This window comes from Macaca mulatta, chromosome 3 (genome assembly GCF_049350105.2).
Source record: "Macaca mulatta isolate MMU2019108-1 chromosome 3, T2T-MMU8v2.0, whole genome shotgun sequence".
NCBI classification, from domain to species: domain Eukaryota; kingdom Metazoa; phylum Chordata; class Mammalia; order Primates; family Cercopithecidae; genus Macaca; species Macaca mulatta.
In genome coordinates this window covers 32,465,494-32,490,131 of record NC_133408.1, presented here as the reverse complement: position 1 = coordinate 32,490,131, position 24,638 = coordinate 32,465,494, and positions in this window count along the sequence as shown.

The window sequence follows — 24,638 nt, the reverse complement described above, 5'->3', positions numbered from 1 at the left end:
TAGGACAATATTAATAACTACCATTTTCCAAGTCTTACTGCATTCCTTCACATATTATTTTTCATCGTAGCAATGATCTTCCGAGGTAGATATTATTATACTTATTTTATAGAAGGGAAACTGAAACTTAAGGAAGTTAAGTAAGTTTATTAAGGTCACTCACATAGAAATTACCAGGGCTGGGATGTGAACCCAGATTGGTCTAATGGAAGAACATCACACATAATTACTCCACTGTGCTTCTGGCTGCTCAAGCCCCTGACCTTTACTAAACACCTAGTAGATATCAGATTCCACAGCTAAGTGATGGAGACAAGAAGAGCATAGTCTCTGGTCCCCTAGTTTCTCATAGCCTGGTGGAAGAAAGGATGTGGATGTCATGAGAGCAATGTGATAAATGTTCAAATGTGTGGAACTGCACGAGTAAATAGGGGTGACTTAGGAGAGGAAGTGACAGCTGAATTTGAAATGGGAAGAAGGAGCTTGCCAGATGACAAGGAGAGAGGAAGCGGCCTTCCAGGTGCAGGGAAGCACCAAAACAAAGGTGTAGGAGCAGGAAGGGTCTTTAAACGTTAGGTTAGGTAAGGGCTCTTCACCTAGAGTGGCCAGAATGCAGGACTGGGATTTGGAGTGGTTGGAGGAGGATTCAGAGGCCCTGGGGACTTACAGCCCGAAGGGCTTCTAGAAAGATCCAGAGGAGAGGACTTTATCTTCTGACGTGTAGTTGGCTCTGTAACATGTTTCATCTGAATGACTTTCCCTCCTGATTAACTCACAAAGGCTTTGAGGACATCTGAGCTGTTCTTATTCCCACCTGGATGCTCTTCCATATAGAAAAGGAGCCATCTGTTCATTGGAGGCATTGGATGACCTGCTGTTTTTCTTAGCTGAGACTTGGTACCATCAAGAAGCAGTCAGTGCCCTCGTTTTGGGAAGTATTAGATGCCTCCTGAAGATGTAGAGTCCTCATCCCAAAAGAAGTTAGGTAGCTATTTTTCAAGTAGTGTGATACTTGTGGAATCTGTATTAAACATTCTGATAAGGAGCAAAAAGAGAAAGAGGCCCAATAGTAGCTTTAAAATAGAGAACGATCCTAGAGAAGATAAAACAGAAAGCTCTAGAAGGGGACAGGTGTGTCATAATCAACATGCATCAGTTTTGCCTTGGTGAAGGGCAGTATTTTTATTACCATTAAAATGAGATCACTTTTTTGCATTAAGCCAGTGTGAAAGGAAAGACTTCAGAAAGGTGATGTAAGTTTAAAAGTGAGGGGAAAATCAGAAAAAAAAAAGAAAAAATCCGGGAGTTATATCAGTAATTCTGTGAAAGGCAGCATAACATGGGAGTGTCCCCACATCTGTAATAGAGATATTATCCCTTCTTGTTAGTGAAAAGAATAGGTGGTCTTAAAGATATTTATAACCATGTAGTTTGAAGCTCATGGTGTTTTAAGTGTGAGAAGAGATTGCTTGGTGCTCTGTTTTGTAGGGAATTATTAAAATAAGCTGGAAAAATGAAATTGCAGCATTCCAGAATGTACCCTGGCCATCTACCTTACATGGAATGAGGGTGTCTTTGGCCTGGAGGGCTCTATTGTAGAAAACGTAACAACTGTCCTCTTCTAGAGTTTCAAAACAGTGCTGCTTAGTGACCCAATCTTGGCAGGTCAAAAAGGAGAGAATCAATGTCCTAATTCCAAGTTCATCCATCTAGAATGCAGCTTAAAATAATACAGAAAAATAAAACAGCTATGTAGAATTCTTTCAATGGCAAAATCCTATGAAAGGTTTAAAATTCAATAAATGAAATGATGGAAAGTGAATGTTTAAAAAATGCGATATGGTTGATGATTAAGTTTCCAGGACAGGCTGCTTGAGTTCAGATACCTATTCTGCAGCTCACTAGCAGTGTGACCTTGGGGACTCGATCAAAATCTGGCCTCTGTTTCTTCATCTATAAGAGAGGGATAAACATGGCATCTGCCTCACAGCATTGTGAAAATTAGAGGTGTTACTGTGCATTAAGCACTTGGGACAGTGTTGGCACACAGCAAATCCTCACCAAATGTTAACATTACCTTTCTTTGTATAAAGATTTGTAAAAGAGATGCATTTGAATTTGTAATATAATTGTTTTTAAGATGATTAAGGTGATAGGTTGAACAGATGAATGTATTTAATACTTTTAGCAACTCTATCTATTGGTACCAGAGATTTGAATTTCTTTCTCTCTCTCTTTCTCTCTCTCTCATTCTATGTGTTCTTTTTTCCCTTCTTAACCCCAATTCACACTGTAGAATGTATAGGAGGGTTGGAGGAAACTGGCCACTACACTGTGAGAATTTAACACACACATGTACACACATCTTCAAACATTTCTCAATACATATCACCCTCCTCATTACCCATACTTTCTCTGTACATACTGAATCAGAAAAAATGGCGGTACCCAGGTGCCTCCACTTATAACTTACTATCTAGATTTTCATACACATTAAAGTTTATGGATAAATGTCCTAGATTCTTAAGTAAGGTTTAACTGAGTAACCAAAGTTTTATATGCTTTACTTTATAATATCTATTTGGCACCTAAACATGTTGACTCTGAATTTCAATTCTTTCGTTAAATTAGTTTTTTCTCTTTATAAATTGGACTCTTTTGGTGGCAGGTAGAACACACTTGTCAAAATGAGCTGTCACACATATTTGTGGGTACCGTCTTTAATCTCTACCAATCTCATCAGGGTTTTTATCCTCTGCCAATCTCATCAAGGTTTATGCAATAATGTTAATCTAAGGATATGGTCATTTTACTCTTAAAAACCAAAAAAAAAAAAAAAATTATACCATGGAAGTGGATCCCTGTGCTGAATGTAATTTCTATGACTCTGATTTTTGTCTCTGGGTCATCTTTTCTTGAAATGCTCCCAAGACGAATATTTGCCTGCAAGGTCATCCTCCGACATGTCGTCCAGTTTGAATCTCAGCACTCTAAAACAGGGCCCTTTCCGCAAAAGCCTTCAACTTCAGAAAGAGCTGCTTTTATGTGGCTCATGAATATGGTCGAACTGCTTCAAGCTCTCCTCTCTGACCTTTGTCCTATTTAGTGGAGTTCAATTGTCTCCCACATTTATTTAAGCTAATGATAGAAGCATTAAGCAAAAGTTGAAAAAAGGGACAAATGGATTCATCATGAAAATGCACTGCGCCATAAAAAAGCCCATACACCAAGATGCTATTCACAGTGGGTAGTAAATTTATGAAACTCATTGCCTCAAGGTATTATATAGGCTATTATATATAAATAGGTTCAAGAAGGACTATAGCAGGTTATTAAACAAAATTGGGATGCCAGAGGTGGAAGTGGCGAGCTCATCCCTTACCTTTGGGAACCTCGTGGAGGCGGGCGACGTTGCTTAGTGCCTCAGTCAGAGAGTTACTTGACTGGAGTGTATTACTTTCCTGTAGCCTGCTGGAACAAACTGCCACAGATTTGGTGGCTTGAAACAACAGAAAGTTATTCTCTCACGGTTCTGAAGGCCCGAAGTCTAAAACCAAAATGTTGACAGGGCACGTTCCCTCCAGGGGCTCTAAGAAAGAATCCCTTTCCGGACTCTTCCAGCTTCTGGTGCCCCTCTGCCTCTGTCTCTACGTCATCTTCTCGACGTGCCTGTCTTGTGAGGATATGTGATTATATTTAGGGCACAGGTGAATAATCCAGGGTAAGCTCCTCCTCGAAGATCTCTAACTTACTCACGTCTTTTGCCATGTAAGGTAGTATTCACTTTCACCATTCACGGTCGTATTCGTGGGGTTCAGGGATTGGGACCTCGGCATATCTTTTGGGGGGCCACCATTCAACCCACGACACGGAGGGATCATCCTTCTAAGCATTCTATGGTTTGTTTTGTTCCTCCTTCTTCTTTATAATTGGAGGGCTACTTCGGTCTAAACCTTTCACTCCAATAGCAATACCACAAACTTTAACTTTCTGTTAAAAAAAAAAAAAAAGCCTTTCTCGTTCTCTCCGTTTCCTATATTAGTAATGAGCGTTAGTTCTGCTGGATGTTAATAGTGCTTAAATGAATACAAGAGAAGCCACATGTTTCAGAATCCTGTTTAAAACATTTTATAGAATTTCTCAGAGCCTTGCTATGCCAGTGATCTTTGTGATGTTCCGAGAAGACAATATGGTGTGCTCGCCAGACTCTTTCAACCACACACCCTCTAGCTAGTATTCCCTAGCATGCATTTTGGGAAACTATGCTCTAAAATATAAGAATGACATAAATCAAACATCTCTGCTTTTTTTCCTTTGGGGACCAAATCTAGGCCTATGGCCCTCCTTGACGCATTTGTAGGTAATAATTTCCTCCCAATTATTTGAGTTAATATGACAAGAAGGAGGCTAGTGGTTCTTTGACTTGACAAGTTCCCTCTGGAACCGAGCAGATTATTTTCTGTTGGGTTTTACACCATAGCCAATAGCTTTCCCTAGAACCATCCGGCTACTGTAATCGAAATGTGTACATAGTCTAAGAAAAACCCTATATGGGAGTCTGTGATTTCGCTGGCTCACTCTGGGTAGAGTGCCAGTGAGCACGTGTATGCTCATCTTGACTGTTTCAAGTCAAGCTGCCAAGTTTACATTTTTTAGAGACTGAACAGATCTTAAAAAGAACGCTATACCTATTCCCCTAACGTCTTCTTTCTCTTGGAGTTAGGTAAGAGAAGAATATTATTTTACCAAAATAGGTTCTCATATATATATATATATATATATATAATTTATATGAAGTATATATTTATATATTTAGTATATATTATATACTATATAAAATAGTATATAATATATACTATATAAAGGTATATTTATATATACTATATATGTTTTATATATAGTGTGTGTGTGTGTATATATATATTTTTTTTTTGAGACGGAGTCTTGCATTGTCACTCAGGCTGGAGTGCAGTGGTGCAATCTCAGCTCACTGCAAGCTCCACCTCCCGGGTTCACGCCATTCTCCTGCCTCAGTCTCCCGAGTAGCTGGGACTACAGGCGCCCGCCACCACACCCGGCTAATTTTTTGTATTTTCAGTAGAGACGGGGTTTCACCGTGTTAGCCAGGATGGTCTTGATGTCCTGACCTTGTGATCCGCCCCCCCTCGGCCTCCCAAAGTGTTGGGATTACAGGCGTGAGCCACCATGCCCGGCCAGGTTCCTATATTTGTAAGTCTTTAAGTTCTCTTTTATTTTAAAATGTCCCCCTCTCCATCCCCCACCCAGACAGGGTGTCACTCTGTTGCCCAGGCTGGAATGCAATGGTGTGATCATAGCTTGAACTCCTGAGCTCAAGCGATCCTCTCACCTCAACCTCTAGGACTGCAGGTTTACACCACTATGCCCTGCTAATTTTTTAACAAAAATGTTTGTAGTGACAGGGTCTCTCTGTGGTGCCTACACTGGTCTCAAACTTCTGGGCTCAGCGATCCTCCAACCTCAGCCTCCCAAAGTGCTGGGATTACATGCATGAGCCAGTGCATCAGCCTAAAATGTTCTTTATGAATGCTTTTGTATGTTCTTCATCTGGCCATCCAATAAGTGTTCATTGAAATGTTCTAATGCGCCAACCTCTGTGGTCGATTTAGAAGAGGGAAGGGTATGTGGCTCTGGATGAGACTCTGTGTGCCTTAAAGGCACTCTCAGTGGAGGACACATGGCATGAAAAAAATGCATATACTGCAAAACACACTCCAACATTGGTGTGAGAAATATGTTATAGCAGTGAAGGGAAAAGAAAGATGAACTCTCTTTGGGAAACTAACATTCACTCTGGGTTGTGAAGAATGAATAAAGTTCATTCACTGTGATAAAGTACAATCCGGGATGAAAACCAAGGCGTATGAAGGGAAGCAGTTATAGATGGGTATGTTGTATCTGAGGAATAATGAGAAGCTCAGAGTTACTCCCCAGAGGTAAAAGGATGTGGTGCTGGAAGGAGGGGAGGTTAAGGTAGGCTGATTTCTGATAGGGAAGGATTCTGATTGCCCTGCCAGGAAGCTTAGATGGTATTTTGCAGGCAATTGGGAGCCTTGGGAAGGGTTTTGTATTAATACAAAGGAGTGACAAGATGAGATTTTGATTTTAGAAAGACAATTCTGGAAGTCAGGGCACACGGAAGCCCCCAGATCTACTCGTTAACCTAGCTAGAATAGTCTCAGTTTTAAATTCTTTTTTTTAAAAAAAGAATTTGCTAGATTACTAGCAAAGAAACTTGGTAAGAATCTATCTAAAAGGCGAACAGACTCTAAACAAAGGCAGGGGTATCTGAGATAGAATTCAGGGAAAGGCGGATGCTGACTCAAAGGCTTCCATATAGTTGGTTGGGTGGGTGGTGAAGATAATAAGCAAGAGAGGCAAGGAGCGGAGCTGCTTTGGGGTGGGTAGAGAAGTACCAGATTGTGAATAGGAAGGAAAGTAATCTAGTCTTTGGTGACAGAGACTATGGATTTTCACTCAGCCTCCACTCCACTCCCTTTCAGCGTGCCTGGATGTATGATACTGCACTATGATGCAGTACTGCTAAAATCTGCATTTCCCAGGTTCATTTGCAGCTGCTTGTCAAATGTATGCCTCTCTGAGATTTGGAAGTTGGGAGTGCACATCCTGTGGCCAATTCCATGCTTCTGTTGTTTCAGCTGTTTCCCCTGGCAAGCTTGTCTTTAGGGGTTTTTGTTTCTTCTGCAGTAGCTGTAGTAGAGTTTCCAATGTCCAGGGTTTAGCGTCACAGTGTGGAAAGGCAGTGTGGGGAGCATTCGTTTTGCTGGCAGAAGTTGTGGACAAGCTGGCATAGTGGTTCTGGAGCTAGCAACCTCTTGCTTCTCCAGCCTCCTGATCGTGGTAAAGGCAATATCTTCCATGGAGGCTCACTCTAGACTGTTGTTCTGAAAGTTGTTCCTGGTAACTCTGCTTAGGGCTTATTCCCCCAGTGCTTCCACAAATCTTAAAGCCCCCAAGTCTACCCTTGTTAACCTAGCTAGAATGGTTTCAGTGATCTGCAGCTGATCCTTAACCAATTCGCCTTCAAATGAAAAATATTTTATAAGAAAATTATTTAAGTATTGCTCTCTAAATTCATTACATATGTTTGATATTGCGAATGTTTAATTGCTACCGACAATGAAGCAATGTTCTCAATTAGGAGATTATGGAGGACATGACCTTGTCTTAAACACCTTTGAGTGCCCAGTGCCTAGAACAGTGGTTTGCACTTGGTGCTTAATAAATTTGTTAGGTTTCATTGAATTAATTGAATTGCCTGAACAATTTGTGCTTCTCCAAGTAGTGCCATGTAATATAGTTGGCAAACTCCCTAACTCTGATAGTTGTTTTACGTGATAAATTGCCTATATTGTTAGTATCTAAAATGCTTTGATCTTAAATTTTTTCAGAATTTTCAGATCCATGCCATCTGGCTTCACTGACTCATGGAAATTTAATGTCTTAAGTCGTAGTCACCACCTGTTGTTTCTTTTTCCGTATTTATGCTGGTGAATCATATTTGCTTTCAATGAAAAGTAATTCTTTCGTAAAAATTCCACATTTAGTCTGTCAGTGATGATCACTCACTGAGTGATCAGAGGAACAATTCAGCCTTCACTGATTCTTAAATGCTCCTGTTCCCCACACTAAGTATATGACTGCACTTTGAGTTCTTTGTCTACAACCAGACAGGGTCACACTCAACCCTTAGACTACTCTTATAGAAGAATGCTTCGTAGATTTTACCTGAATTTTGTTTTTATAATCCTTCTTGAATTGTAGTGGCAGTCATGTCTGGTGCTCTATGCCAATATTGTTATTTTTTCCATATATTGTATTTCTTATGAACATTTGTAATTTTAATACTTTCCATGGTATAGTGCCCCCAAAAGATTCCCTACACGCTCCTGTGCAAGAGGCCAATTAGAGGACATATGAGAAGGAGACACAGATCATTCTCTAGTACCTATCAAAATATGTTTTGTAGCAAGCAGCTCAAGCTGAATAAAAGATAAGTAGTCCATGTTGGTTGACAGGACTGAGAAGTACTGAGATAGGAAGGCTTCAGGTGTAGTTCAAATAAAGTTCTTGTTCTATTTCTTTGTGATTTTCTTGGCTCTGCTTCTTTTGCATATTAGCTTCATCCCCAGGCTGGCTTCCCTGTAGTTGCAGGAGAGATATCGACAAAAACATAACAGCTTGTGATGTCCATTGCACAAAATTTCTAAGCCTTGCTCTGATTAGGCCACCCTCTGATAAGGGGGATGATTACATTGAAACATCCTCTTAAGCTACCCAGTGAGAGACTTTAATGGATGTAAGGACGGAAACCCAGTTTTGTTGTGGTCAGACAGACCCCAGGAAGACAACTGGGCATGTTCTCCACTATCCTTAAGGGCAGACCAACTCCTAATATATATTGTTGTATCATTTTTACTGTATATACATTTTTCTGTTTCTTCTGTTAACAATGACGAGCTTGACGGAAGGTTTCATCTTGTTTGTACTTTTATTATTGATGCACACCAGCTACTACTGTAGTCCCCTCACTGTACATGTTGAGCCTCTCTCTATATGTCATGATGATGCCTTAAAAGGTTCTCATTATGTGATGATGCTTTAAAAGGATCATCATAAAATACATTTAGATGTATTTTACATAACTCTGACTTAGGCTTTGCCTCTTGAGACATGTTGAGCCAGAACTAGGCAATTAGTCAATCAGTAAACAGATATGAAGTCCTCCTGTGTGTGCCAGGCATTTGGTGCAGGTGGGGGAACATGGCAAGGAGTAGTGTCTCATTAAAATCTTTCAAGGCAAATATACATGGGTGATGTCATCTCCCAGGTCTGTGTCCCTCCTCCTGTCACTGTTGGAATTCCCCTTCCTCTCCTGGGTGTTGTTCCCAGGTTCTCCATGCTATCGTGTATATTGCCCCACGTCTGTGATCTTCTACTGCTGCAGCTTGCCAGTGCTAGGAGAGCTCCTTTTCCTGTTCATGCAGACATGACCGAGTGCCGCTGAGGATCCCCTGATGACTGAAGCACGCTAGTCGCCTTGGGACTTCACAGTCTAGTGAAAGGCTTCCCCGTTAACAGCAATATGATGAATGCCAGGATAGAAATAAGAATCAGAGATCCAGTTCAAGCACTCAGAGCGGGGCAGTCAAGGAAGATTTCCCAGAGACAGTGATGCCTATGAATCTTAAACAAAAACAAAAGCAAAAATGGGAAAATGTCAGCCAGGTGAAAAGGCATTGCTTTCAGAGGGAGCAGCGTGGCCAGAGGCCGTGTGAGAGAAGCTGGCTGCTAGGGAAGACTAAGTCCCTCTCCACAGCTGGGTCATTTCATGCGTGTGAAAAGTTGCTAGGAACAGCCTCATTTTCCATATTCTGATTCAAGCAGTGTGGCTAACGTTTATGGTGACCCTTAAATCATTAGTTGATACCAAGATCAACAGTTTTCTTCACGAATATAAGAGGAAACTGTAGCCAGAAAAGGCCTGGGAGTATCTTTCTGCTCAGTAGGAAAAACAATTCTGTCTCAAGAGCCATCCTTGCAGAAGGGGAAGTGGGTTAAAGCAACTCCTTGCCGAGAGTGACTTGAGAGGATGAGTAAAACCTCTTCCCAGTGGGGTCTCGTTCCCTTTCTATCTGGTCACAAATTCTCAATAGTTAACTCACTAGCTGGCGAGGTCAATAAAAGTGGGACATCCTCTTCTATAGAAAGCTTCGGTGATCACAGTGATCACATAGCCCTGTCTGAAGAGTACATTAACTGAGATTAGCTCATTATCTTTGTGATGAACTTCTGAAGAGTTTCCGTTCAGTGGGAAAAAAAGAGCAGGCAGGGTTGGGAGAGGAGCAGCGAGGACTCTGGAAGGAGAAACTCATTCAAATGGTGTCAGTGCTGCTGTCTCTGTGGGGCTGGTTGGTGTATTAGTCAGGGTTCTCTAGAGAGACAGAACTAATAGGGTAGATTTATATATAAAGGGGAGTTGATTAGGGACTATTGACTCACATGACCACAAGGTCGCACAATAGGCCATTTGCAAGCTGAAGAGCAAGGAAGCGAGTCTGAGTCCCAAACCTGAAGAACTTGGAGTCCGATGTTCTAGGGTAGGAAGCGTCCAGCACTGGAGGAAGACGTAGGGTGAAAGGCTAAGTCAGTCTCATCTTTTCATGTTCTTCTGCTGCTTTTATTCTGGCCACTCTGGCAGTTAATTAGATGGTGCCCACCAGATTGAGGGTGGATCTGCCTTCCCCATTCCACTGACTCAAATGTTACTCTCCTTTGGCAGCATCCTCACAGACAAACCCAGGAACAATACTTTGCATTCTTCAATCCAATCAAGTTGACACTTAATATTAACCATCACAGGTGGGTTCTGGGGTCCTAACGTGTCTTTCTCCACTTTTAGTTCTTTCCCTTTTGTGTTGGTTGAATGATGCTCCGCACCACCCAGTGATGTTCTAGAACCCGTAAGTGTGTTCTTTCACACGGCAAAAGGGACTTTGCAGATGGGATTGTAAGTCGAGGATCTTCAGATGGGGAGATGATCCTGGATTCTCTGGGTGAGCCCAACGTCATCACAGGAGTCCCTGTAAGTGAAAGAGGAGGTAGGAGAGCCAGAAGAGGAAAAGTGATGACAGAAGCAGGGCTGTGATGCAGCCAGGACCCAAGGAATGTGGGCAGCCTCTAGAGGCTGGAAAAACTCCCTTAGAACTTCTAAAGTGGATACAATTCTGCCAACACCTTGACTTTAGCCCCGTAAGACCCATATCAGACTTCCTATCTCCAGAACTATCATATAATAAGCATATGTCACCATAAACCACTAAGTCTGTGGCAATGTGCTACAGTGGCCACACACCTCTCTTTACCTGATGCCCATGACCCATGAGGTCACCCTTCCCGCACATACCACCATCCTCCACACTAAGTCTGTTTGGGGCATCTAATTCTGTTGGCTAATTTTGGAATTGTGTCAGGGTCGAACCTTTAGCAGAGTCACAGTGGAGTTAAAGCCACATCTCAGGGAAAACTGAGAGGAAAGGAGGGCCTGTGCTGGTCAAGTCTGAGGCCTGAGGTGTAGCACCACCAGAGTGCCAGAACACAGAGCAGCACCAAAGAGCGGAATGAACTAGCTACGAGCAGGAATGGAGGAAGCAAGAAGGGGCATTAGACAGGCATAGCCAGGAACGTTTTCAGGCATGACTGAGAGAGATGTGTTTTTGTTGGGTTCCACAACCTGTGGCATACTGTGACTCAGATATAAAGATATGGCAACCCTGAATACCATCACTGTCACAAGAGCTATAGATGAATGCTTTCAATAAACAGAAAATGCAAAGAATCAAGACACCTTATGTCCACCAAGGATACTTGGAGAAAGTCCCTAAGGGACAAGCTTCAGTCCCATGATTTCAGACTCTACTCTCTGAACACAAGAGGATTGTGTAAATTCTGTGCTCAGCTCTTCTCGCTGTTGTATGTGTGCACTCACTGCAAGTAACTTATATGCTTTTATTTGAATGTATTTTAAAGCAATAGGTAGAATAGCAAAGGAATATGAAAACCACGAAATGAATGGACCATTTTATGTATTCGGAGAGAGGAGCCACCCACTACTGCCAGAAATACCATGTAAAAATTGGCAATTCAGAGGGTGCAGTATTTAGTATAGTAAATAAATAAATGACCGACGTTGTGTAAACACTACCAAAAAGTGTGTTGTAATGCATCAAAAATCAACAAAATTTTATTCACTGATGAGTATCAATAAAATAAGTTCAAATGATGGAAATAAAAGATGAGAGCTCTCAAGAATGAGAGCTTAAAGAAACAACAATTATATTTTCATATAGACACTTTTATTTTGTTTAAACAGTTGATGGAGGCTCACATTGTACCCAAAAATGTCCATTAAAATTAACCTTACAAACTTTATTTCCCATTTGAAAGTGACGCAGAGCTAAACTCTATGAAAGATTAGCTAACATGGCTTAAATTATTCCCATAACATGGCTTAAATTATTCCCATAAACACTATAAAGAAGGGGTTTCTTTGGCTTTAAAAATTTTTTTGATTTTTTAAAAATCTTGAAAGACATACAGTTATATTTAGTTTTTAAAGAACATTCGTCTTCGTAACTCCTCACTATCAATTTAAGAAGTAGCTCGGGGAAAACACTATTACCATGTTTTTCAGAAAACTGGGCCTAGAGAAGTTAAGTGACTTGCTTGAAGGCAAAAAAATGTAGGATAAATTTAAATTGTAACAGATATTATTACCTCATTAAATCCTCACAGCATGAGATGAAGCAAATCAACAGTATATGTATGTGTGTGTATATATGTATGTTTGTTCATTTTAATATTCGGGAAATGAAATGCAAATTGGTAAAGCAACTTGGTTAGCAAAATGCAACATAGAAGATTTTATGACTCATTGCCTTTTTCATTCATAACTACCTAAGATGTCAAGATTTTTCTTCCCTTTAAAGAAACAGTTTGTGGCTGGGCGTGGTGGCTCTCGCCTGTAATCCCAGGACTTTGGGAGGCCGTGGAGGGTGGATCATGAGGTCAGGAGTTCAAAACCAGCCTGGCCAACATAGGGAAACCCCATCTCTACTAAAAATACAAAAACTTAGCCGGATGTGGTGGCATGCACCTGTAATCCCAGCTACTTGGGAGGCTGAGGCAGGAGAATTGCTTGAACTTGGGAGGCAGAGGTTGCAGTGAGCTGAGATCCTGCCATTGCACTCCAGCCCAGGCGACAGTGTGAGACTCCGTCTCAAAACAAAACAAAAAACAAAAAAAAAAAAAAAAGAAAAGAAACAATTTGTAAGACATCCCCTTCCCTTCTATTTTTCTGGGACTGAATCCCAAGTAAAATGGCTGCCAGAAGATCCAGCAGGGGAGTGCTGCAGCCTTTGCTCAGCTGGGAGGCCCTCATAATCTCCAGGGAGACAGATTCTGGGATAACGCCTGGAAGAACCTTCTTCTGAATCAACCGCAGTGTCCCTTCTTCAAGCCTAGATTCAAAGTCTCTGCAGAAGGCAGCAGTTCCGCTCCTGAATTCCTTCAGAACACAGTCGAGCAAGGAGGCAGGTCAGAGAAAGGCCTGGGGTGACCTGCAGGCCTGGGGCTTTCTGTCAAAAACCAGTAGCTGGAAGCAGTAGGTCCCATTCTGTGATGGGGATCGTTCCTTGGGTTTACGCAGGTCACATTAACAAAAAATAACCATTCAGGAAACCAAGTCTTCTTCAGGTCAGCCTACTATATATCCATGAGAGGAAATGGATGTGTTGGACTCCACCTCAGCAGTTTCCGAAGTGCACTCCTTGGAACACTACTCCTGTCAGGTAGCCTGTGAAAGAAAATCCTGTGATAAAAATAAGTTACAAAATGCTGCCACTATTACCTCACCTTGGAGATTCTAAAATGTACATGAACATATTAAAAGCTTTGTTTAGACAAAATCTCTACCAAGGGTGGATTTGATTATGGAAACTTTCCTCCCCTATAAAACCAAATATAAATGTGGGACACTTTGTGCTAATCCATTGTTAGGATGGTTTTCCCCTAAAAATGTGTAGTAGGACTTTAGAAGAAAGATGACAAAGCATAAAGAAGGAAAGGTGAGACTCTTGTTATTCTAATGTTGCCTAAGAGTAGAAATCATGGCCAGGCACGGTGGCTCAGGCCGGTAATCCCAGCACTATGGGAGGCCGAGGTGGGTGGATCGCGAGGTCAGGAGACCATCCTGGCTAACACAGTGAAACCCCATCTCTACTAAAAATACAAAAAAATTAGCAGGGCGTGGTGGCAGGCACATATAGTCCCAGCTACTCTACTCCGTCTCAAAAAAAAAAAAAATTGTGGAAATCATAACACATCTTCAGGTATTGCGTTGTCAATCTGTAATAGGTGTAATACCTGCCACAACTCACTGTTTTGAGGATTTGCAGTTATAATTACACTTTACTGGAGTGATAGAAAACAAAACAAAAACAAGCACAACCTCCTGAGCCATGTAGATGGAGAGACAAGATTATTTATTTTTCAGAAATGACTTTAGCAAATCGTGTCTAATACTTTGCAAATTTAAAAGATCAGGTTATAGTAGTATTCATGTTTTCTTCAAATCTTAGGTGGGGTTCAAGAGTTTTAATACCATATATTAGATTATATGAGATATTATGTTATTATTACATTAATCCCATACAACATTTAGAGAGACAACAAGCGTTTCGCAATAGCTTAAAAAAAAAAAAAAAAAAAGACCACTAAAGGATGAGTGATGTGGAAACCATGAGAATATAGAGAGTTTATTTTCTCACAGCCTACATACATTGAGTTACTTTTCAAAGGCTGGTCTCATGAGAGAGGTAAAAATGTATTTGCTTAACTGCTATATATAGGATAACATGGAAACTATATTTCTGGGGATACTGAGCTGCCTGCCAAAGATTATCTTCACATGTCTACTGACAATCAATCAAATTAGTTAGTTTAAAAACAAGTAGTTTAGAATAGCAAGCAATTCAGTAAGAGTATACTGACAATTTATATCTTTTGATATTTTCCTTCTATCTCATTTGCTGATGGTTGAGGGAAGCAGGAAATGTGAAGAAAGCTTGTGCATACTTTATTGTTTTTGAAATAACTACTTTATTCACTAGATATTTTAACATCCATTCTGAATTATCCTCCAAGTTATTATTAATACTTTATGAAATTAATAGGAAGACCATCAGTATCTTGTATTATGTTGAAGTACTTAAATCTCTTAAGACAGACCTAGAAGGTTTGAGGGTAGTATATTTTCAGGCCTAAATAATAATAAAAAATATATAGAACATATGAATTAGAGTTGTTACGGTCAAATTCTAGTGCCTCCCAATTGTTTACAGAATGATATGAGAACCCTTTGCTTTTGTGTTTAAGACTTGCCATAATCTGCTTTGTCTCTGATTCCAGGTTTTGTTTCCATGGCTATGCAGCATCTTGTCTTTACAGCAGCCAGTATCCCTCAGGCATACTTACGTTCCTCCTGTCACCACTTCTGTGCCATGCCTCTTTTCTCCAAACTCACCTCTAACTATCTGAAACCTATGACTATTATTGGAGGGTAAAACATTTGCCCCAGGTCCCCTCGCAAGGAATGGGGAAAGCCGCAATTCACAACCAGGCACCTGGCTTCTGAAGCCTACAGTTTGAACTACTCCATTGAATTCATAAGACACCAAAAGAATGGTATGGACAGAGCTGGAAATCCTGGCTCTGTGGTTCCCAGCTGGGTGACTATGAGCTAGATATTTAACTTCTATAATCCATAAAATTTTTTAAAATCTGTAAAGTGAAAATAATAATAGATTTCCCTTCATAGATTTCTGTAAAGATTAAATAAGGTGATCGCTGTAAAGTACTTCGTTCAGTGCCTGCTCTATAACGAGGACCCAATAAATGTCAGATGCTATTTTCACATCTTTATACTGTAAGATAAATGTGCATGTGTATATATTTATGTATGTGTATGTATATTTATATTCCCCGCCCCCCTCCCCCAAACTGAATTGGTTGAATTTTCAGAGTGGGGAAATAGCCTGACTTGTTTGGTTAAATCCTCTTAGAGAATCAAGAACATTTCTTGACATTGATAGGCGCTAAATATATATTTTTGATAATTAATTGGTATTTTTCTTTTATTCTTTGCATTAAAATTGTCCAGTTGCTTATTAAGAGCACTACTATTAATGACTTATGCAATATGATAGCCACACATTCTATCGGAATGAACACTTCTCAATAATTTAAACATTTTAAATGATCCTTTGATACTTCATTAATATTCAGCAAATATTTGTAGATATTTCTTTCTTTGACAAATAGGATAGCCTATCAGTATTTATCTTTTCAATCTTCAGTCTCTTTTTTTATGCCATAGGAAATGTTTTGTTAGTATTTTATCATAGCTGGGTTAGTATGGGGAATTAATTTAGTATTCACATAGATAGATAACACGTGTGCTTTTCTAGATGTTTCACTATCATTTAGCTTTAGGTAATGAGCACTTACAGTCTTGCTGATTTTTCCCCAAAGACCCTTAGTTGTCTGTAACATTCTTGAATAATTGAGCTTTAAGTGGACGTTAACAGGGTTGATTATTTTTAAAAATATACAGAAACGTCTTTACAAGACTAAATTTGAAATTTGCATAACCCCTAAGATACCAAGTTTTGAAATTCCCTTCTCAAAAACTGAAGGTTAAATAATACATGAAATAGAATGACTTGGGGTTTTGTTATTAGAAGTTATATAGAGAAGTTCTATTTTATAAAAATATTATTCACCCTCATTGTAGATCCCACCTTAAAACAACAACAAAGGCAATAGCACCTGGATCCTAAAAATTGCTGCCAGAATGAATAAAATGCATCCCTAAGACTTTTCAAGAAGGCTTATTTTTAGGATATTCTCATTTCAAAGTCAACTGTTACTCTATGTCCTAAAGCTGTTTCCCTTATTTTATATCAGCATATACCTGTTGACATCAATTAGTCATCTAAGAATTGGCTGACAATCATTTGGAAAATATCATCTTTCACACATTCCACACTTTTAGAACCTAAGTTAATATTTCTGGCAGTGGCAACTGGATGTGGATAGGGAGGGACTGGAGTCTTTCCCCACCATTATCCTTTCTCTGCTTTGGAGGTGGTTTCAATAGAACGTGAGTGAATAGCGGGGGCAAGAGAAAGCAGGATAACATTTACGACTATTTTCTACTCATTCATAAGAAATATCCTTTTCTTTTCTTTGTTTTAGAAGAAATGGCCCACCATGCTCCAAGAGCAAAATATCAATAGCCCCATATTTGTCATCTCTTATATCATCTTTTCTAATACCTACAGCACCCCTGTGAATTTAGTAAGTTATTATTATCCTCATTTTGCAGATAAGGAAACTACAATTAAAATAAGTTAATTAATTTATGAAGATGACACATGATTAAATGAAATAACTGAGACTTCTTTCATAGAGGTCTCTGCCTTTAAGAGCAACGCATTTACTACTCTGCATATTGCCTGAGCTATTCCACAGAAAGTGGAAAATAAAATCATTGGCAAGTTAATGGATACATCTTTAATGGTATTAATAATTGCAATTGTGCTACATGATAATAATGGCATAGCAGACAAGCAGTGCACATAAATGGCTGAAATTAGCATGACTTTGAAGCATAGCCATACTTAGTATTTCTGACATCTGGGATGAAGAGGAAAAGAGGACAGGGCAGAGTAGGAAGCTGCTAAGAATTCTTTCTAGATCTGTCACTCACAGTCTGCTTTTGGGTAACTGAAAGCTTCATTTTATTCCCCCCCTTCTTATCAAAGCTAGTTGAGAATTAGGTCTATGTACTACAGTATAAGATGGGCTGTGGGCTCAGGTCAAATCTACTGTTCTCTTAGAACAGGTTAGTCTCATCAGAGAGCAGTTGCCTCCACCCAACACACAGATATTAGCTAGGGATCTTTCCTTTTTGTACTTTAGTGGTGTTTTTCTCTTAATCCTGAAAGAGAGAGGTAATACGCAGTTTGTAGAGAACAAAGCAACCACAGCGGTTACTAGGTACGATCTAGAAGCAGTTTGCTTTGACAACTTTCATCTCAGTATCTGTGCTTCCACCTTCCCACCCAAGTTCTTCTTGGTTATCCTTTTCTATACCTCTTAGTGAGAACTAGAGTCCTCTTCTTTTTCTAAGTCCTAACCTGAGGCATTCCCAAATTCTTCTGATTCTCAAATTATTTTAACCTCAAAGAAAACTTTCAATCCTTGAATATAGACCGTGATTCAGAAACTCTTTTGGTAAAGAGTCAGATAGTAAATATTTTTGCTCTGAGGGCCAGATGGTCTCCTTCACAACTACTGATCTATGCAATTTGTACTGTGAAAGCAGCCACAACAATATATAAACAAATGAGCAGAGCAGTGTGTCAATAAAACTTTATTTACAAAAATAGATTTCAGGCTGGATTTGGCCCAAAACTCATAGTTTGATGACCCCTGATGTAGACCATCTCTCTCATTATATACTGTGCTCTGGCATCAAATTTGAAAAAAGGAAAAAGGTAAAACTGGCATTGGTCCTGATTTGGTCGGTCGGTAGTGAGATACCAAAACACTTGCAATTGGCTACGGTTCATGCTCCCTGCTGCAGATTTAGGGTTTAACTCAGGCTGGGACTTTGGACTCCCGCTTCTTCCCCTTCTTCTCTCCCCCAGAAAAAGGGCAGGACTATATAGGCACAGGATAATCCAAATTAGTGTTTCACTTCTTTTGCTACTGAATCAATACTCTGCCAAGAAAGCCTTTAGTAAACTTTCAACCTGGGCAAAGTTTACCTATCTACCTTCTCTTCTGAATCTTGTCTTGTGCCTTGTCTCTCATCCTCACGAAAATTGGTACGGTCATTCTATTTGCTGGGCGTTTTCCTTCATCTCCTCCATATTCCATACGCTCCCTCTTCCACTCCTTATGCTCTTCACAGAGTATCTTCTCACCCTATTCAACACCAACACAATACCCTTAGAGGCTTGAACTTTACAAATTACACATATTAACATGACTGTATGAAGGATGCAGATTTTCTTGTGTAGAAGACAAGCTTGTGAACCCAAATGATACTGCAGCCGACAGTAAGGTATGTGTAGTATATAGTCAAGTGTGCATCTCCATGCTTTGTGTAAGCCATCAAGGATCAAGCCCTTTTTCCAGGCTCAACAAAAATTAAGCTGAATCCTGAATAAAGACGGCCTCCAGTAGTTTTCTCAGTTTGCTGTGAGAAGAACAAAAGGAAAGCAGAGGTGTTTATTATGGGAGGTACTGGCAACTCAAGGTCTACCTTGCTGTGCTGGTTAAAACAGAAGGTGTGTGACAGGTGAATTTAGGTCAGTGCACACCACTCTGAGAAGTATGCACCAACACTGGAAAGTAGAATTAAATATTTAAATATGTCAAAATGGAAATTTGCATTATCTCCACCCCCTTCTCATTTCTTCTCTCCTGATTTTCCAAGGATGGTTTTTGCTGGAATATCTAGGTAGTGAACTTTGACTCAATTATAAATCCAAATGCCTACAAGACTAGAGTCTAGGCAGTGGGCAATTGATGACTGGGTATTTTAAATGAGAAATAAAAACTTGAGTGAATAATTGTGAATAGAAAAGTATAATCAGCAGTTTTTTTGGTAGAAAATTGGGATAGGATTCTACACTAATCTGAAGAGAGAATTCAATGGTTATGGTGTAAAAGCACAGAGGATAATGATGACATAAAACAAGGAAGGAAGTCTATAAAATTCAATCAACTTCTATAAGCTAGTTTGGTACAAAAAAAAAAAAAAGTAAGGGGGAAGCTTGAACCAGCTCTGCATTCAGCAAACATAATGGATCTTGGCTGTCAGCCTACGCTGGTGCATTTATTTTCTCTAGGGAGTTGTTTTTATAGTCCAAGAAACTGGTCTAAAAGGAGTTGGGGTTACTTAAGAAGTGATGATTTACTATTTAGTCCTGGAAAAGCTGTAATGGCTTGGAAGTCTAATCTGTACCTGGTTTTACCTGAATGGATTCATCTCTCTTGCTTGATAAACATGTTCATTGGACAAAAATGAAGCAACTGGGCTAATTATGATGTGAGCTGACACTGACAGTATAAAGGCAGCTTATGGTTGGACCTAGCCCAGCAAAAGCAAGATGAACACTGCATTGAAAATTGAAAGTAGAAATTCATCAAAATTTCTCCAGAGATGTATGGGCTCTCATCTCTACTTCTTTCTAATAGCTTCCTCATCTTTCCTCTCTCCATGAACTAAGGGCTACTAACCATTTTTGTGCTATGACTGCCCTTGGCTCTTTGATGAAATCTATGAAACCCTTCTCAGAAAATGCTTTCAGCGAATAAAATACATTCTGTAGAATTATAAAAGGAAAACAAAATGTATTAAAATACAATTATAAAATAAAAATTTTATGATGCGTTCATTTACATGCTCATTTGCAACATAATAAATGAAAAGATCTCAGCGGTATGTCTATTAACCACTATAATTTCAAAGTGGAGATGGGTTTAAATAGCATTTTGAAGGTTGTTACAGAAAGTATCTGTAATTTCTACTAGAAGTAAAATAATAGGTATTGACAGTACTCCTGTAGTTTTATCTCAATTCATAATGTAGTAGGTGGTTGGCCAAAAGTAATTATTTTTCCCTCCCAAGTTCATGGGCCCTCTGAATTCTGTCCCAGATCAGGAATACCTGGGCTCAGCTTAAGAAGTGCTGCTATTTGCTCTCTTCCATTTTTATCTTTGTACAAATTGGGAATTGGAGGTCCAGATTGACAGCTACACAGTCTCACATCTAGAGCTCCCAGCTACATATCTAATTGTCCCAATGTCAAATCCCCAGGAGAGTCAATCTGATGGGCCAGGGGCCAGGAATCCTTTCCAATTCCAAAAAACAATAGAAGCATAGGTAGAAAAGATCCTGTAAGATAAGCATGTCTTTAACCCACTATCTTAGGAACAAAAAGAGAGATTTTTCAAAGAAAGTGTATGCGTAAGGCAGACACCTCAAAAGGAGCCTTTTGTAAGTACAGGTTTGGGACCCCTAAAAGCAGTTGTAAAATTCTTTAGCATAGCCTTACAGATATAATGAGGCAGTTCTTCTCAGGGTGAAAAGCTATCACTATTCATTGGGAAGAAAAGTTACCTGTGTACAAATGAAAGTCTAGGCTGTTATGTGTTTTAGAAGTCCAACATGACACTGTCCAGTAGAACTTTCTGTGGTGATGGTAGTGTTCTATAGCTGCACCATCTAATCCAGTAGCCACTAGTCACACATAGCCATTGATCCCTTGAAATGTGGCTAGTGTGACTCAGGAGCTAAAGTTTTAATTGATTTATTTTAAATTAATTAACCTTTAAATTTACATAGCCACATGTGGCTAGTAGCTACCACAGTGAATGACCCAGGTCTAACCTATCCCACACTGCTTTCCATCAGTTTCCTACAACAGCAACACTCCAGTCAAACTCGTAAAGAAATCTTACCTTTTGGCTTCTGACTTTGTTGAGGTTCTTTGCCTAGCCCAGGCATACACTCATAGTTTTTGTCCAACTCATATCCCACCTTCTGGAAGCCTTCTGTTATCAGCCAAGTTCTCTGAAGTCTTAAGGCACCTACTGCTATATCTCCAATAGGGACAAATCACATGTCACTTGTTTCTGATGTGTTTTTTTTTTTTTTTTCAAAAGGTTTGTAGTTTTTCTTCAAGTAGAGTGCATGCTTCTGAGGAGAAGAACAATTTATCATTTTAAAACACCTTGTTTTTTTATATAGGTGTTCAGTACAATTTTGTTGAATTAGTTCACTGAATGCTCTGGAGATGCAGGTGATGCAAATAAAGAGCAGAAAAATCCATCAAGGCAAACATGCCTGAAAGTAGAGTCACTGTGTGCCAAAAGATCACTGAAATATCTTAGAGCAAAGAGAGGTCAGAAATTAACTTGGAGCTATCTTTAGGCAAATAAAGTGTTCTCCTTTTATGAATGAAACAACCAAAGTCTAATGATAACGAATGATTTACCAAGATCATATGCCAGTGAAAAATGGAGGAGAAACTGAGACCCAGGTCTTTGACATTCAGCAATTGTCTACAGAGTAAGATGCTAGATAGATTGGGAACTCTTTAAGAAGCAGGAGAACAAGACCAACAGAAAGAAGAAGAGGACAACAGAAGGGAAGCTCACAAAAAGAAATAGAAGAGAAGGATTATGATGGATTTCCGTGATATATTCAGATGGTGAAAACCTAATAGATAATTTCCACAAAATTAAAGAAAATTCAAATATTAGATGGGTGAAGACGTCCCTCTAATTTTAAATACCGGTAACTCATCAGTTACCTGAGACTAGTTTGCATGTAGGAACCCAGGAAAAATAACTAGATATGCTTAAGACGCTCCTCCATTCTTGTTGGTCTCCGGTCTACATTCTTTCCAATCGGTACCTGGTGTGTATATCACACTTCACGTGTGCATGGCAGACTGCAGTGAATCAAGCAATCTGGGAGGGAAACCTTGCCAGAGGAGACATCGCTGAGAACATTTCCTCTAAGACTTGATGTAAAAATTGGAGAAAGTGTTAGGAAAAAAAAAGATAGCCGTCTCTACTAAAAAATACAAAAAAAAAAAAAAAAAAAATTAGCCTGGCGTGGTGGCGGCGCCTGTAGTCCCAGCTCCTCGGGAGGCTGAGGCAGGAGAATGGCGGGAACCCGGGAGGCGGAGCTTGCAGTGAGCCGAGATCACGCCACTGCACTCCAGCCTGGGCGACAGAGCAAGACTCCGTCTCAAAAAAAAAAAAAAAAAAAAAAAAGGATGATCAAGAACGTTGGATGTGAAGTGTAAAATGGAAAAAATCGCCCATCTTTTTATTTCCTGTGCAGTGGCAGCATCAGAGAGGGATGATAAAATTCAACATTGCATAAGCATCATATACCCCATATGCCCACTGGCACCTCAAAGCTGTCCTATCAGATCTGGCCTACTTTTCTTCATAGGGTAGAGATAGGTAGGAAACAGAGGAAAGAAACTCTAGGATAAGTAGGTAGATCTTGTTTAGAGAAAGGAGATACAAAAGTCAAAGAATTAGACATCCAGCTTGTGACTTGCCAAGAATACCCACTGGCTAAATGAAGCACTGGCAAAGACATTTCGACTAAGCTATTGTTACTATACTAAAATCATTCTCACCTTTAAATTGGGAGAAACATGCTTGATAATCTTTTGAAGCATCCAGTGTTCTAATGTTCTTACTGAATGTGTACAACATTGCACGAAGACCCCCAAATTACTAAGACCACTTTACACAATGCCAAAGCCAGTGTGGTTTTCATGGGTTTCAACCAACTTCTGCTCCTTAGTCATAAACTGGAACCTTTTCAAGTCATTCAATAAGCTCTTGGGAAAATGGCCGATCACCTTAATATGAATTTGTATGAAAAACCAGAAGAGTATCGAGACAAACTGTATTTATATAGATAAGGAACACCCCCATCTTCAAGAGGAGCCAGCACTTAAGAGAATCAGCCTATCAGTGGAGTCAATGGTGAGTGATTTCCAATGGAGAAGGAACATGTCAGCTATGGAAAATATAAAAACAAAAATTTGACCCATTGAGTGACCATGCCTGTGTACTGCAAATATGGTGCTGTGCTTTTAGGACAAATATCAATATCTTTTTGATAATAATACCATTAATAATGTGCATCATGTGCTTATGATATTCCAAAATACTTTGTTAAATCATTTTAAGGATTATTTTATTTAATCCTTATAATAATTTTAATGTAGGTTATTTCTATTATTCTTATTTGATTGATGAGGGAACTGAGGAAAGATAATTAAGTTAATTGCCCACAATACTTGGGAAGGGTCAGGGCTAGGATTCAAAACTAGATAGGCAGACTCCAAGTACTGATACTCCTAACTACTATGCTATAGTTCACACCTTGAATGCCTCAACATAATTATCCAATTTTCTCCAGCTTTTAAATAATAAACAATGGCATTAAGAGGAAAAAATTGTGTGAGGATCTCCATTTTGAAAAATTATGACTTTTTAAAGTGAATTCATAAATGAATGTTTATGTCCCCTGCAAAATTCGTATGTTGAAGCCTTAAACAAGCCTTAACCCACAATGTGACTGTATTTGGAGACAGGATCCTCTAAGGAAGTAATTAAAGTAAAAAAGAGTGGATCCCTGATCTAACAGAATTACTGTCCTTATAAGAAGAGATGCTAGAGGCCGGGCGTGGTGGCTTATGCCTGTAATCCCAGTACTTTGGGAGGCTAGGGCGGGCAAATCACCTGAGGTCAGGAGTTCTAGACCAGCCTGACCAACATGGTGAAACCCCGTCTGTACTAAAAATACAAAAATTAGCTGGGCATGGTGGTGGGCACCTGTAATCCCAACTACTCAGGAGACTGAAGCAGGAGAATCACTTGAACCCGGGAGGCAGAGGTTTCAGTGAGCCGAGATTGTGCCATTGCACTACAGCCTGGGTGACAGAGTGAGACTCCATCTCAACAACAACAACAAAAAGATGATAGAGAGCTCTCTTTTTCTCTGCCCTACACACACACTGAGGATAGGCCTTTTGATAACTCAATGAGAAGGCAGCTATCTGCAAGCTAGGAAGGGAGCCCTCATCAGAAATTGAATTGGCCAGAACTTTAATCTTAACTTCTAGCCTCGAGAACTATGAGAAAATTAATTTTGGTTGTTGAAACCATCCAATCTATGGTATTTTCTTATGGCAGCCTGAGCTGAGTGAGACAGAAGGTTCAAACTGTAAATTCTCTTGTCAAACGAGGTGTTTTAGATTTATAACACGAAAAATGATTTTTAAAGATAGTCATTGAAGTGGAAATCGGAAACTAAAAACTTGCCACAGAACTCATATCTCTCCCCTCCTTAAAAAACATAGTATGAATCCCCAGTGTTTGTGACTCTTCTGTAGGAGAAAAGTTGA